This window comes from Engystomops pustulosus, chromosome 6, assembly GCF_040894005.1.
Source record: "Engystomops pustulosus chromosome 6, aEngPut4.maternal, whole genome shotgun sequence".
NCBI lineage: Eukaryota > Metazoa > Chordata > Amphibia > Anura > Leptodactylidae > Engystomops > Engystomops pustulosus.
The window spans coordinates 161,114,212-161,127,895 of NC_092416.1; the positions used below are offsets into that span (position 1 = coordinate 161,114,212).

At 43.1% G+C, this 13,684-nt stretch overlaps 1 protein-coding gene across 7 annotated transcripts in view; it reads right to left on the reverse strand.

Annotated features, from left to right (window-relative positions):
- Positions 1–13,684, reverse strand: part of PTPRT (protein tyrosine phosphatase receptor type T) — a 243,567-nt gene that overhangs the window by 72,037 nt on the left and 157,846 nt on the right. The window lies entirely within an intron of this gene.

Genomic DNA, 13,684 nt, shown 5'->3' on the forward strand with positions numbered 1-13,684 from the left:
GCTGAATGACAGGCCACGCAAGTTGTTATCATGCAGCAGGGGGCTTACGGCTGGTGCCAGCGTCCCCGGGAGATGTGTCAGACTGCCCATGTCACTCATACAGCCTGGCGTCTTGCAGCTCTGCCAGGACCTGCCACTTGTGCTGTCACTTACGCTCCGGGACACACCGCTTGTCCTTATCGCTAAGCTATGAGTTACACATCATTCATCCCATCGGAGACCATGTAATTCCCCCTTTAACCTATTCAGTGCTGATTTGATCATACTGCAAACCAATAATTAAGGGAATTGTTAGAAAGGACCTGTATTATGACAGTGAGGGATATCTGGTCCTGCTGCGGGGGTGATTATTTAGACAGGGTTATTATATCAGGCAAATGTGGGGGCCGGAGATATCATTATTACACTATTATTCTGATTAGGAGAAACGAGCCACTTGTTGCCTATGACAGACGCGTCTCTTGTTAAGAAAGTTGTCCACTTGTAAGACCCTACTTCATCCTTACTAATGATATAATTGCTGGAGTGTTTTTCTCTCTTGGAGGACTATGGGAGAAAATATATTCACTGATTGTTACTCACAGAATATTTTATTTACTGCCTTGGTGACAGTGGAAGCAGAAACTGTCAAACCTCCATTGGGCACAATATATATTACAAGGTGTCTGTTATAACTCGCTCGCTTGTGCAGTAAAGGAAACTTCTACTTAAAGGGGTCATCCTAGAAGGAAACATATCTTTTGCCCACACTAAAGTTGATATATATGGCGTATTTGTACAAATACTTATATCTACTGTATATCTTTTTTGTTGCAGTTTCTTTGGTGAGTATAGTAGATCCCAGATGCAGGTGGTTCCCGACATTTGGGCACTGACATCTGATTTAATTCATATGCCATACAGAACATTTCTTCAATTGGATGTTATTAAACAAAATGTACCTGTGTGAAGATAATTTCCTATAAATGTCCCCATGTTGTTGCTAAGAAATTAGATAGTTGTTCTTGGACACGACCACCACTTATAGAGTGATTGTACAAAGAAAGAAATAGATTGAAATGTCTGGGAGGTACTGCTTGTCCTACAGCCATCCTGTGACAATGAAAGCTGAATCCAAATGGTTGAGCACATGTGTTGTCACTGCTGCCAGGGTGATGCGGTGGTCGTATCCAAGGACAACAATCTCATATCTAAGGGACAACGAGGCTACCTTTATGAGATATCTTCACACATCTTCAATAACATCCAATTGAAGAAATGTTTATATACCGTACATCAGATGAATTTAATAAAATGTGAATGCCCCAGTTAGAATAGAATTCGCCCGACTTATAGACACCCAAACTATGACCTCTGTTGAAGCTCCATGGATTTTTACTTTAGTCTCAGGCTGCAATGATCACCTTTAAGGTTTCTGTAATAAAGTTTTATTAATAATTCTTGTTCCCATTACACCACAACATTTAGAAAATCCAATTGTCACAGGGACAACATTTTTTTTTCTGGAGCTACAATTCTAGAAAATACCAGGTCCAACTTACATACAAATTAAACTTAAAGGACATCTACCATCAAGATCATGGATTTTAAACCAAGTACATTTACATGCTAGTGTGTGCCCTCTTTGTCAGGATCCGCTCTTCTTTAAGCTTTTTTTTTTTTAAGAAAAAAGGCTTCAAAATGAGCCTGAGGGGCTCCATGCTCCATAGAAGTTGATGGAGCCTGGAGCCCTTCAGGCTCATTTGCATAGTTTTTAAAGCATATTTTATTGAAAATCAAGGGCATAAAAAGTTAAAAGAAGAGCATATCCTGATAAAGGGGGCACACACCAGCATGTACGTGTATTTGGTTTATAATCCATGCTCCTGATGGTAGATTTCCTTTAGGAAGAAACCTAAGGAGCCGATCTTGTACATAACCCGGGATCGGCTGTACAAGATTTTGAGAGAGCCTGAACACACAATATAGAAAGTGACCTAAGTTTATATCTGTCGTCTTCTCCTGCATGTGGAAACGGATGAAACGACTGCAACTGATAGTAGGGATTATGTATAGACAAGTAACATGTCCTGGTGCCCGAGCCAACAATAACAATGGGGATAAGACATTTTTTCTCACACTTAAAAGATAAAAGCACCTTTCATGTTACACCTCAAGGATACAGGTCCATCAACATAATTTGACCCGCAGGTTTATGGTTGAAAAGTCTTCTAGGAAAATTTGTTTCTGATCATTGCCCACATGACTTATAGGGGCAGATTTACTTACCCAGTCCATTCGCGATCCAGCGGCGCGTTCTCTGCGCTGGATTCGGGTCCGGACGGGATTCATTAAGGTAGTTCCTCCGCCGTCCACCAGGTGGCGCTGCTGCGCTGAAAAGCATCGGAACGCGCTGGAGTTCACCGGCTCGGGCTGAGTGAAGGTAAGTGCAAGCTCCGCGACAGATTTTTTGTTTTAAATGCAGCAGTTTTTCCGAATTTGTCAGGTTATCGTTCGGCCACGCCCCCCGATTTCCGTCGCGAGCATGCCAGCGCCGATGCGCCACAATCCGATTGCGTGCACCAAAATCCCGGGGCAATTCAGGGGAAATCGGTGCAAATTGGAAATATTCGGGTAGCACGTCGGGAAAACGCGAATCGGGCCCTTAGTAAATGACCCCCATAGTGTATATATCAACCATCTCAGTTATATAGACATGAACCAAAGCGGCCATTCATTTCTTGCTGAATTGTCAGATGGACATAGGTTATTGGTCAAGGGAACCACCATTTTCAAGAATTGACCCAACAATTGGCCAACATAAAAGATTGCAACGACAGCAAGAAAGATTCCCCCAATTTTGTATTCTATGGTCAGTCATCATTTAGAGGTCCGGTATAATCCCCTGTATTCGTTATTTGTAGTGGGTAGTCAATTTATTATCCCCTGTTGATGAATAATTTGTGGTGTTTTATAGTCTCCCTCTGATGGACTTCATTGTCCTCACCTTTGACTGAGGCTGGCTGGATTGGATAAATATGATCTATGATTGAGAAAGGGACGTGAAGAAGGGCGCTATTTTGGTTGCTGCCTCGGGAAACAAAAGTACTGTAGCAATTATCATTCACACTTAAGGTACAGCCCATCACATCTCTACGTAGCCTGAGGGCTGGTTGGCGAAAATTGTTAGACCCCAATTAACATGTTTATTCATTGCTGGGTGTGATGTAACACCAATGCAATCTGCGAGGTCACAAAGAGGTTCATATATTTTAGTTTATAAGATAAATAATATATTTACAGTGGCATTGTGGGAAACAGAGGGATACAATGAGGAAGGTATGGCACAAAGATGAATTATGGGAAGAAGACAAAATCGAGTAGGTGGTGGTGTGACGTTCTGGGCAATGTTCTGCAGGGAAACTTTGAGTCTTGCCAATTATAAGGATGACATATACTATGCACCCCACAAGATAGGGAAATAGATCTGTGAGAGTCTGTGCACTTGTGACCCCCTCTTTACACTATAATTAGGGGTGTCCCTATCTGAATAGAGTTTGTCTTGAAGGTGGCGCTAGAAGTTACACCATGGCTTTGGGGATGAGTAGAAGGACACATGCTTGATCTGCCCCTCCATCAATGTTGAAGACAAGAGAACCCCACCTATCTACAATGTATCTTGTAGGGTGCTCGCTGGCGCTTTTGTAGAGGTTTTTTGATACTGTATATGTATAAGCTATTTTTTGTTAGTGGGGATAGTATTAGGTCTTAAAGTGAACCTGTCACCAGGAATGTCCTTTTTAGCTGGTGACAGGTTCCAATAGCCAATGCTGTACTGACTTTAAAATGCTTTTTTCAGTATTTTGAATCATTTAAATACTTAATTCAAGTTTATTTCACATTACATGGCTCCCTGCCAGCAGGGTGTGGTGAGTCTCAGTTGGTAGAATTGCGTGTTGAAAATAAAAATCCATCCGTAAATTCTTTTTGTACATCTTCAATCATTAAAGAGAACATGTCACCAGGAGTATCATTTTTAGCTGGTGGCAGGTTTTAATAGCCTATGCTATGCTGATTTTAAAAATGCTTTTGTCAGTATTTTGAATAATTTAAGTACTTAATACAAGTTTATTTCACATTACATGGCTCCCTGCCAGCAGGGTGTGGTGAGTCTCAGTTGGTAGAATTGCGTGTTGAAAATAAAAATCCATCCGTAAATTCTTTTTGTACATCTTCAATCATTAAAGAGAACATGTCACCAGGAGTATCATTTTTAGCTGGTGGCAGGTTTTAATAGCCTATGCTATGCTGATTTTAAAAATGCTTTTGTCAGTATTTTGAATAATTTAAGTACTTAATACAAGTTTATTTCACATTACCTGGGTCCCCGCCAGCAGGGTGTGGTGAGTCTCAGTTGGTAGAATTGCGTGTTGAAAATAAAAATCCATCCGTAAATTCTGTTTGTACATCTTCAATCATTAAAGAGAACATGTCACCAGGAGTATCATTTTTAGCTGGTGGCAGGTTTTAATAGCCTATGCTATGCTGATTTTAAAAATGCTTTTGTCAGTATTTTGAATAATTTAAGTACTTAATACAAGTTTATTTCACATTACCTGGCTCCTTGCCAGCAGTGCGTGTCTCAGGGGGAAGCTGCAGCAGCCTTTGTGTGTCTGTGTCTCAGTCTCCTCTACTCTACACTATCCCCCCTTCCTGGTCAATGCACATGACAGAAAGTGGGGAGATGAGAGCTCTATGAGTGTTGAGGAGACTGAGACACAAGCACAGCTGATCCCCCCTCTCGAAAACTTCCCAAACACAGCTGTCAGGGAACCCGGTAATGTGAAATAAACTTATATTAAGTACTTAAATGATTCAGAATACTGACAAAAGCGTAGCATAGGTTATTGGAACCTGTCATCAGCTAAAAACGATACTCCTGGTGACATGTTCTCTTTAATGATTGAAGATGTACGGAAACAATTTACGGATGGATTTTTATTTTCAACACGCAATTCTTCGAAGTTGGAAACTGTGTTTTTCTGTAGCATAATGTCATTAAGAAATGTTATAGAACAATCCTATTAGTTGTGTCGTACTTATGGTATAATTTTTACTTAGATTTAATTACAACTAAGCGTTGTTATTGTTCACATACATTTGTACTAGCATCGAGTGCTGGTAATTTATATGTGAATATGTGAAGATGTATATGTGAATATTTCCCACTGCTTACTACAGGCCATTTATCCTCCATGTAGGTGTCAGTTATAGCGCACACCTGTCTACTACATTTATGGCAGCCGAGTCAAAGGTAATAATGCCGGCTATCTTACCAAATAACTTGTAATTTACTCATAAGAATGCATCGCTAGAAACTAGTAACATCTGTGAACCGTCATACTGGGATTGTAATAAAAAAGGTCTATTAATTTACCTGTTTTTGCTAAGGATGATGTGTCTGCCATGGTAACAGCTATTTAGATGTTGTGCTGTGCACTTGCTTCTAGAAATATCGAGATCTGGTTCATTTGCACTTATGTGGATTTTGTAAACTTTGTACTTTCTACCACATAGGAACCAAGCAAGATTTCTCATTGGTCTCTCTTTACAACACTGTTTTAGAGACTTTAAAAAAAGTTTTTAAAAAATCACCAATTGTTTTGTATTATAGCACTCTATATGCTATATATTCTGTATGCTTCTGTATGCTATATATTCTGCCAGGTTATAGGCTTAGGAGTCCAGTGTGAATCAGTCCTAGCACTAAAGAAATCTCCACCATCACATTACCAATCACACAGCCACTCCCTGTGACTCAGAGAACGTCATAGAGTAGGTTTTGTGTCGTGAAATTTTCACCCCGCCCTTTCCAAAATACACTTATAAACCACCACATTGAGGAGCCATTGTCTGCTGCTGCTGTGGCAGTTACAAACTGAGTCGCAATTGGTTGCTGTTTTGCCACAGGTCATTAATGGGGTCTCTGAGCTTCGATTGGTTACTGTAGACAAAAAGTACAAGACAGCTTATGTGTGAGCTAATATGAAGAAAGATAGAGAGAGACAATCAAAGAAAGGCAGTCAAGACCGACAGAGAGAGAAAGTCAAAGACAGATATTGGAAGAGAGACAGAGAGAAAGTCAAAGACAGTCAAATACAGACAGAGACAGCCAAAGACAGACAGACAGAGACAGTAAAAGTCAGATAAAGAGAGACACAAAGACAGCCAAGGAGAGACTCAAAAAGAGACACTCAAAGACAAACTGTCAAAGACAGACAGTCAGAGACAGTCTGTCAAAGAGACACTCAAATACAGACTGAGAAATACAGAGAGAGAGAGACAGTCAAAGACAGTCAAAGAGAGTGAGAGAAATACATATAAAATATTTCTAACCCATTCTTTTTTGTTATATCTCACAGCAGTTATTTACTATCCCATGCAATGCCAAGAGCTAGTCATTAATAAGACTGCTCCAAATCCAAAATCCGCAGATATGACAATTGCCAAAAGAGGTGACTGGCCACAGCACACAAGTGACGTGACATCAGAGACCCGACCGGAAGCCGCTGAACTGGATCTTGCACCCGGTTAACAAACAGAATCCTTTTAATATTATGAAATGGGAAATTTGGCTATTATTCATTATTATGAGCAGCTAATTCACTTTTTAATTTTTCAGAATTTGAGAAATGTTCCCCAATAATTATTTTGAGTTTCCACAATTCAAAACATGGACTGTGCATTGGTGGCATTTTATGGACCGACCACAGTGCAAAGGACGGGATGGGAATCATGATTACAGTTCGGTGCTGCTGTTCTGCAAGGAAGAAGGGACTCCTATAAACATATATGTTTACATGTACAAAGTTCTAGCTTCTAAACTATGGTCTGTCCGTGAAATCTGACCAGTGCATGGCCCATTTTTTATGGAGATGCCATGGGTGTGTGGCACAGGCCTTAGTCATTCTACTCCTGGTCCTTAATTTTGATTTATTTTTTTATTAACACCTGTCTTTTGCAGAAGGTTTTTTATTGCTCTCAGGTCTGCCGGAGTTCACCTTCTTCTTCCTGGTGCATGTAAGTGCTTGTCTTGATACACAAGATGATACCCCCGATTTCTATTGCATGAAAATGTTGAAAAAGTCTGACGGAAATGCGATCCACGGATCCTTAGTAAATAAGCCCCATTAGCTCTCCTCCCCCTACTTTCTCAGCACTTCCTGTTCAATACACAAGTGTTGATGGAGCAGGGAGGGAGGTTCAGACAGTGTAACACTCTGTAAAGCCATATCACAGAGGATGTGGGGGTAACCCCTCAGACTCATTAACATAATTTTAAAAGTTGATTTTAGAAGGAAGGAGGTCATGGATAACAAATATAGGAATATTACCACAGTCACGGTGCCTGGATTTATGAGTAAGTGTCCCTGGTTTATCATGATGGATTCTGATGATAGATTTCCTTTAAGTGCTGTGTACTCATTTGCTGGAAATCTGAATGGAGTTTCTCATCAGCCATTAACAGGTTTTTTGAGGGGTGGTGGGGGCTTTCTAATGAATATTATACAGTTGATTTAGTGTGTGTACTTGTAACCTTACTAAGCCTTTGTCTTTCATTTGCAATTTTGCCCACAGTCCCAATCCATGTTTGCGACAAAGGGGTTAACAACCAAATCCTCCCATAGCCCTATTTAAATCTGCACTGAATGCAGTCGGATCCAAGTCATTTCCGCACATTATCATACACTTTCTGCTTCATTTATTTTGCTCTGTCCCTGGAAAAATTGTGTGTCTTATTTTCAGTGTGATTACATTTTCATCATGACATATTCGCAGCCTCAGACAATGGGGCCGCGGCTCCCGGAGCTGACTCATGGAAGTGGGAGCTATCGAGAACGCAAAGGGAGAAAAAAAAAAAAAAAACCTGTCCAGCTCTGAGCGTGCAATGAATCCTAAACCTGCTAGAGAGAAGAAAATAGGCAGGGAGAACGGCGGAAACAGAGGCAGGAAAAAAACAGGAGAAGAAAAAAAAAAAGAATAAAATAGTAAAAGGAATATAGAAAAATAGCAAGATAATAAGAATGGAGCAGGCGGCATGAAAATAAAGGAGGCGAATAAGGACTCTGGGGGATTAGGAGAAGGGACAGAAGACGGGAACTGGAGTAAATACTGCACATTCCCCATAGAAAACAATGGGGAGAAGACACCGGCAGCAAGAGGAGCAATAGATCAAAGTGAAGAATGACTGAAAGTCCCAGTCAAGATAGGGAAATGGAGGGAAGAAAAATGCAGGTCGGTAATGATTTGGCACAAAGGATTTGCTGAATGGGAAGAGAGAGAGAGATAAACATGGGAGACTGAACGCGGGGAGAGAAAAGCGAAGGGGCAAAGAGAGAACAGTCATCAACAATGGAGGCCTCAGCGAGGGACAGATGGATGCTTCCAGGATATTACTCCATGTATAGTGTGACAGATGAGGAGCCGGGATGAAAAAGTGTAAAAGGAACATAAAGGATTCAAAGAAACCCCGGAGAAATGCAATTCACCTGTGTATGTTAGTAGAGGGAGATTGAAGCTGCCCACACTTCAATGGCTGGCCACCTCATGCATTATACAACAGCCGGCCTGGCATTGCCCTTGATGTGTGTTTATTCACAGACTGTGTGCTACCTGTCTCAGGATGCTTTATCTGTACCAAACAGCTCCGAGTCTACAAGAACTGAAGCACAGACTGAAATCACACTGAGGCAGAGACAGGAGACAAATAACTAATGGTGCGCCACGTAAAGTTTGTAGGAGAGTGAGGCGTGCAAGCGTGAAAATATATTACGGTCCAATCCGATCCGTATGGAGCTACTGTCGGAGGTAATAAAACAGACTATGACATCATACTAAGAAGCTACAGGTCTGTCAGACTCCCATACAAGGCTTGAGGCCTAGTAGTAGTTGTGAGACCTCAAATTTACCTCACAGTAAACACATTTCGCAAAAAACAAGCGTGTTCCTAGCTCACGTCTGGGAAGTTAGTGCTTGTTCTGCCCGAATGAAGACAGGAAGTAGAAGATTTATGTAGCTTAAATAATGAGACTATTGGTTTTCACCGGCTACTGATGAGGCTGTTGATTTTCGTGAGCTAGGATGTCGAAAAAAATCAAGAACTGCTTCACTGAATATGTCTCCAGTTAATAAGTCAGTTGTGAGGGGAAAAATGTCTCGCGTACAGATGTCTACATATTTTTACACTTACTGTTATATGTTTGCTGCAGATTTGGGATACTTATAAGATTATATGAAATACATGGATTTGTGGCAAAAATAGGGTTGTGATTTTTACCCTGTAAAATGTATTTTTTAGAAGAGACACGATCAGTGTCAGGCATCCGATAAAATTATTCTAGGCCCAACACTTCATCAACCCCCCAGGAAATAGGACCTACTTGCCTCCAAATTCAGTAGTCACCCTCTGTGTCTGTATTTTTAGGGTCCAGTTTCAGGCTAGTCTGAGGTCTTTGGTATCTTCTCGTGTTCCGGCGGGTCAGGTTGACACAAGTAACAACATTTTATTTAATTTGTTGAATGAAAGATTGGTGTCATTTACTAATTTTGGTAAAAGGTGAAGTTGGACCCATCGGAAAATGTGTAGGCCATATTGTGACTATGCTTGTCCCGGATCAAGAACAGGCTCTGAGGTTTCATGACCAGCTAATATCCGGCTCAGATATAAATCACTAACCAGAGATAGGAAAGAGATCTTGACATTTAAGTCACATTGTAAATGTATAGTAACCTTTAATATTTTTCGTATTTTCTCCCTATTTTAGTGGATGGTGAAATGGCAGCGAGACCTTCACATAACACTGGTGTTCTAATGCGAATACATGATAAAGAAACCCATCTTCAAGGAGATATTATAAGATGAGCATCAGAGCAAAGGAGAGTCTCATCCGGAACAGTGGCTGTAAGCATCAATGCCATAGTAAGCAATAGATGTATATCTTATACTTATAGGGTATATATACATGTACACACACACACACATACAGATATAAACATAGATATATACTGTATATATAGGATAAACACCAAGATTCTCTGCTACCTAGTTTTTGTAATAATTTATTGTCAAAGATTTTTATGGGTAACCATCTTCAGGTCCTATACTGTATATTAATAATTAAAAGTGTCAGGAAGCCTAAGAAGTGCCATATCATGCCCAAACAGGGTCCACAGTTGAACGCTGCTACACCATTTCCATACATGGTCCGTTCTGCCCTACAAAACCCATACATGGTCCATTGCCCATTATAACTATACCATGCTCATACAGGGACCATCATCCATTGCTGCAACACCATTTCCATACATGATCTATGACCCATTGCCATCATACCATGCTTTTACAGGGTTCATTGCTGAATCCTGCCACACCATTATCATACAGGGTTCATCACCCATTCCTACTGTCTCATGCCCATAAACGGTCCATCGCTTATTCTTGCCTTACCATTCTCATACAGAGTCCATCGCCAATTCCTGCCCCACCATGCCCACACATGGTCAATTTTTCTTCTAACTTAAACATGCCCATACATGATTCATTGCCGATTCCTGCCACACCATTTCCATACATGGATCATTGCCCATTCCTGCTATATTATGCCCATACATGGTCCACCACCCATTGCTGCCACACCATTCTCATACAGGGTTTATCACCCATTCCTTCTGTCTCTTGCCCATAAACGGTCCATCGCTTATTCTTGCCTTACCATTCCCATACAGGGTCCTTCACCAATTTCTGCCCCACCATGCCCATGCATGGTCAATTTCTCATTCTGGCCAAACCATGCCCATACATCATTCATCACCGATTCCTGCCATACAATGCCCATATAGGATCCATTGCCCATTCTTGCTACACCATTTCCATACATAGTTCATTGACCATTCCAGCTACATCATGCCCATACATGGTCCACCACTAGAGATGAGCGAACATACTCGTCCGAGCTTGGTGCTCGTTCGAGCATTAGCGTACTCGAAACTGCTCGTTGCTCGGACGAATACTTTGCCCGCTCGAGAAAATGGCATCTCCCGCCATTTTGCTTTTTGGCGGCCAGAAACAGAGCCAATCACAAGCCAAGAGACTCTGCACTCCACCCAGCATGTACCCTTACACGTCGATAGCAGTGGTTGGCTGGCCAGATCAGGTGACCCTGGGATAGACTAGCCGCTGCCCGCGCTGCTCGGATCATTCTGTGTCTGGATGCCGCTAGGGAGAGAGCTGCTGCTGGTCAGGGAAAGCGTTAGGGTGTTCTATTAGAATAGTGTTAGGCAGGAGTGATTCTCCAAGAACCCAACAGCCCTTCTTAGGGCTACAATAACGTTATACTTTTTTTTTTTTTGTTTGCTTGTGGCTGGGCTTTCTGGCACTAGTAGTGCAGCTAGTACCATACTGTGAGGAATTTGCTGGGAGACCTGCGACCGTTGTGTTTAGCTCTTAGTGACACGCATATCCACCTCAAACACCAAAGTGGGACAATTTATTAGGGGTTTGAGTAGAATTAGGCAGAGTCTGCAGATTTTTTTTTTTTTTACCTGTATTTCATTTTATAGCTCAAACTCATCTTGCAAAGCATTGTGCTTTCAGTGTAGGCTACAAAATAGCCATAGGAGAACCCCCAACGGCTTACTTAGGCCTACAATAGCGTTATATTTTCCTTTTTTTGGCTTGCTTGTGGCTGGGCTTGCTGGCATTAGTAGTGCAGCTAGTACCATACTGTGAGGAATTTGCTGGGAGACCTGCGACCGTTGTGTTTAGCTCTTAGTGACACGCATATCCACCTCAAACACCGAAGTGGGACAATTTATTAGGGGATTGAGTAGAATAAGGCAGAGTCTGCTGATTTTTTTTTTTTTTTACCTTTATTTCATTTTATAGATCAAACTCATCTTGCAAAGCACAAAATCCAGTTGTGTGCTGTCAGTGTAGGTTAGAAACTAGCCATAGCAATAGGATAGCATCGTTTTGTTAAAAAAAATAAAAAACTAAAAAAAAATAAACACAAAATTTTTTTTTTTTCAAGTTTACACTTTAATTTGGAAAATGTTTAACCCGAGGGCTAGGGGTAGAGGACGAGGGCGTCCAACTACTGCAGGGGTCAGAGGCCGTGGTCCTGGGCGGGGTGAGACACCACCTGCTGATGGGGGAGCAGGGGAACGCCGCAGAGGTACACTCCCTAGGTTCATCATGTCTCAAGTTACTGGGACTCGTGGTAGAGCACTGTTGAGGCCAGAACAGTGCGAAGAGGTGATGTCGTGGATTGCGGACAATGCTTCTAGCCATTTGTCCACCAGTCAGTCTTCCACACAGTCCACCCATGTCACCGAAATCGGCACTCCTCCAGCTCCTCCACCTCAGCCTCCTTCCCCCCAGTCTGCCCCTCCCACCAAAATTTGGCATTTGAACCGGCATACTCTGAGGAACTGTTTTCTGGACCCTTCCCACAGTCACAAACCACTTGTCCTGCTGCTGCTGAGCTATTTTCCGATGCCCAGGTTTTCCACCAGTCGCAGTCTGTGGGTGATGATGACATTATTCACGTAGTGGAAGAAGTGTGTAAAGAGGTGTCGGACGATGAGGAGACACGGTTGTCAGACAGTGGTGAAGTTGTTGTCAGGGCAGGAAGTCCGAGGGGGGAGCAGACTGAGGGATCGGAGGATGATGAGGTGACAGACCCAAGCTGGGTTGATAGGCCGGGTGAACACAGTGCTTCTGAGACGGAGGCGAGTCCTATAGCAGAACAGGTTGGAAGAGGCAGTGGTGGGGCCAGACGGAGAGGCAGGGCCAGAGCTGGTGCATCAGCGCCAAATGTTGCCCGTAGTCAAGCTCCCGAAGTCTGGAGGTTCTTTAAAGAAACACCGGATGACCGACGGACTGTGGTGTGCAACCTTTGCCAAACCAGGATCAGCAGGGGTTCCACCACTACTAGCTTAACTACCACCAGTATGCGCAGGCATCTGAATGCTAAACACCCCACTCAATGGCACCAAGCCCATTCACCTCCGGCCGGGCACACCACTGCTCCTTCCCCTGTGTCATCTGCTAGTCAGCCCCCTGCCCAGGACCCCGGCCCAAATACCTCCCGTGCGAAAACCACATCTTCGCCTCCACGATCCTCCACAGCATCCACCAGCGTTCAGCTCTCCATACCCCAGACGCTGGAGCGCAAAAGGAGGTATAGCGCAACCCACCCACACGCCCAAGCCCTCAACGTCCACATCTCCAAGTTGCTTAGCCTGGAGATGCTGCCCTATAGGCTGGTAGAGACCGAGGCCCTTCGAAACCTCATGGCGGCGGCCGCCCCTCGGTATTCGGTCCCCAGCCGCCACTACTTTTCCCGATGTGCCGTCCCAGCCCTGCACAAGCACGTGTCAGAGAACATCCTCCGTGCCCTGACCAATGCCGTTTCTGACAAGGTCCACCTGACCACGGACACGTGGACGAGTGCTGCCGGGCAGGGCCACTATATATCGCTTACGGCACATTGGGTTAACTTGGTGGAGGCTGGGACCGAGTCTGACCCTGCGGCTGGTCATATACTGCCGACGCCGAGGATTGCGGGGCCTACCTCGGTCCAGGTCTCAAAGGCCTACTATGCCTCCTCCTCCTCCCACCCCTCCTCCACCTCCTCCTCTGAAT